This window comes from Pteropus alecto, unplaced genomic scaffold (genome assembly GCF_000325575.1).
Source record: "Pteropus alecto unplaced genomic scaffold, ASM32557v1 scaffold101, whole genome shotgun sequence".
NCBI lineage: Eukaryota > Metazoa > Chordata > Mammalia > Chiroptera > Pteropodidae > Pteropus > Pteropus alecto.
Genome location: NW_006432945.1, coordinates 12,819,044 through 12,821,784, shown reverse-complemented (window position 1 = coordinate 12,821,784; position 2,741 = coordinate 12,819,044). Strand labels below are relative to the sequence as shown.

Here is a 2,741-nt window from a genome sequence, read left to right as displayed (position 1 = left end):
GTGCATTTATGTGAAATGAGTCCCAGAAACTACCCTAGGTATCTCCAAACTCTGAAGTGACCCTGGGTTATGTAGAAACTCAAAATGAGTCCCAATTACCACTTAGCAATACTAATAGGGTTACGATTTATTTAGGGCTTGCCCCATGCCAAGACCTATTCTAAGTGCTTTCTATTAACTTTTAAAATCCTCGAAACCCACCTCAGAGGAAAGTCCTGTTATGAGCCCCTTTTACGAACAAGAAAAAGGAGGCTTATGAAATTTGTTTTTTGTTTGTTTGTTTTTTACCTGCTCAGGAGATAATGAATGGGAGACCTGCCCTCTCCGCTTCTGAATTTCAGAATTTTCCGGTGGATAAGAAGTCTATACCACATTAAAAACTTTTGAGTACATCTTTCATCCTTCCTGCAGAAGGCCACATCGTCCCTGAGGACAGACTTCTCTAAGCCTCACGTGGTCTGAGCAGAGCCATGACTCCTGTGGCAGACACTTCTTTTCTTACCTAACAGCCATTCCTTTTTCGTTAATGCCCCTGACTTTTGCTCACGTGGCAGTGTGCCGTTGAGCCCAAGGGACAGGATCCTCACCGGCCTCTTTCAACCACAGTTGAAAGGTGCCACTCTCCTTTGCCTGTGTGGCCCAGGGGCAGGGTTGGGTGAGTTGGGGGGTGTTTGGGGAGCTTCCAGATAAGACAGTCCTCTCTGAGTGAAGACAACTGCATGAGGAGAAAGCCCTTTTGCCTGCATCTCTCCTTCCTCCTTTGGATAATGCTGAGGAGGTGATAACTGGGGCTCTGGAGGCCTCTGGCCAGGAGACTCCAAACTTGAGGAGAGAAATCAGTATCTTGTGGACAGCAAAATGGGATCACAAAAAAAAAAGTCTGAGTCTTTGGTAATGACATGAGCCCCCAAATTAACCTTGGGTCCACTTCTGAATTTCTCATGAAGTTGACAATAAATGTCCTTATATTTATGCCAATCCTACTCACAACGTGAGAAGTACACGCCAGTCCACAAGCTGTTACTGCTCTGTGAAGAGATAGGAACAGAAATCGGGGATAGGGCTTTAGACACTTCTACAGTACTTTGGCGTTGTTGTTAAACCGGTGACAGTAGACTTTTCTCAGCGAACAGGTGCTGACCAGTCCCAGTTAGATAGGGAACTAAGGCGACAATGACAACCATGCCATAGATAATTCAGTTTCTTGCTCTCAGCGAAGAGTATTCCTAACTTTACAGACCTCTCAACAAAGGACGGTTGCGCCCACATGACTGGTATGTTCTCAAATTTAAACAGATCTATTAACATCTCATGGGAGGCTTACAACAGGCTTTCCTCGGAGAGGCTGTCCTAACCGGTGACTTGAAAGGTGTCTTTCTATGTGATCTGGCTCTTCTGTGGCTGTCACACTTTGAGGGAAAGCCAAGCCACTTGAGGTAAGCGGGGTGACAGCCTGGTCACTTATTAAATATAGCGGAAGCGTGAAGTTGGCAACACTCAGCTCCGGGCTGTCATGTGGTCCTTCCGAGCACCCCCACCCACCCGCCCCCAGCTGGCCTAGTATTGCTCCTTTATTTCCTGCTCTTGTTTTTGCTCCCATCTTGATATTAATTCATCTTTAATAAGGTGTTAGCCAATAGATTCCCAGAAGGACACTCACGACTTTTTGGTTTGAGGAAAACCACTAACCTCTCTGAATCTGTTTCCTTGTTTGTAAAATGGGGATAATGTGACGCCCCATTATGTAAATAATAACAGTAATACCAAACATTTATTGCTTACTGTGTGCTTGATACAACTTTAAGCCCTTAATAGGTATTACTATGTATAATTCTCTTAACAACTTTACGATGTATGTGCTACAATTTTCTCTCTGTTATACGAATGAGGACTGTAACAAGGTCATAGAGCTAGAAAAAGAGGCATGATTTGAAGACCGATATGAGCACTTGAGCCCTCCCGCTTGACCACTATGTTGAAGCTCCTTATTGTAAATGTAAGAAATTTGCAATATTATGTGATGAAAAAGCTTCGGATCAAAAATAGCGTATCTGGTGACTTTTTTCAGTGTGAACCATCCATTCATATAATTGTGTATTAACATAATTAAAAGTAAGGAGTGATTTCAGAGCATCTAAAGAGGAAAAAAAAAAAAGAATCAGCTGGAACATCTATCTGGCTTCTGGTTGGTTTCCTGCTCAGGAGTTTCCTAAAAGTAAACTTAATTATAGTGTTGATATTAGTAGATTAGAACATGTGAATAGCTTGGAACGTTTTGGCAAATGGACCAACCCAGCTCAGGTTGCTCACCCAGCAGCCAGAGGCGTGGAAAGATCTACTTCATTTCTTGGTAATCCGCCTGTTTGATGGAAGGCAGGGCTAAATCCAGGAGTTAAAGAAACTGGCCTCCAAAGAAACGGGCTGGCTCCGTCACCACCTGGCGAAGTGACACTGGGCAAGTCACTTGGACCTTCCAAGTGTCAGCCTCTTTGTGGTGAGGCTGAAATGAAATAAAAGAGGGGTAAGTTGCTTGTCGACTGTAAAGCCTCGTGAACACGATTTTGACATGTTATGTTTATATTAGTGCCTAGCCCCTGACATTGACTCTGTGGTGTATTTGGAAGAAGTAGCATGCTGGAGTGAAAAGCAGTGTCTCTGAGATAAGAGATCTGGGTTCTGGTCTTATTCCACCTGCAGCCAGCCGCAGCAGTGTTTTCTTACATGAAAAAGGGGGTGTGTGT

At 43.9% G+C, this 2,741-nt stretch overlaps 1 pseudogene; it reads right to left on the bottom strand.

Annotated features, from left to right (window-relative positions):
* LOC102889638 overlaps positions 1-2,741 on the bottom strand; it is a 47,064-nt pseudogene that overhangs the window by 5,384 nt on the left and 38,939 nt on the right.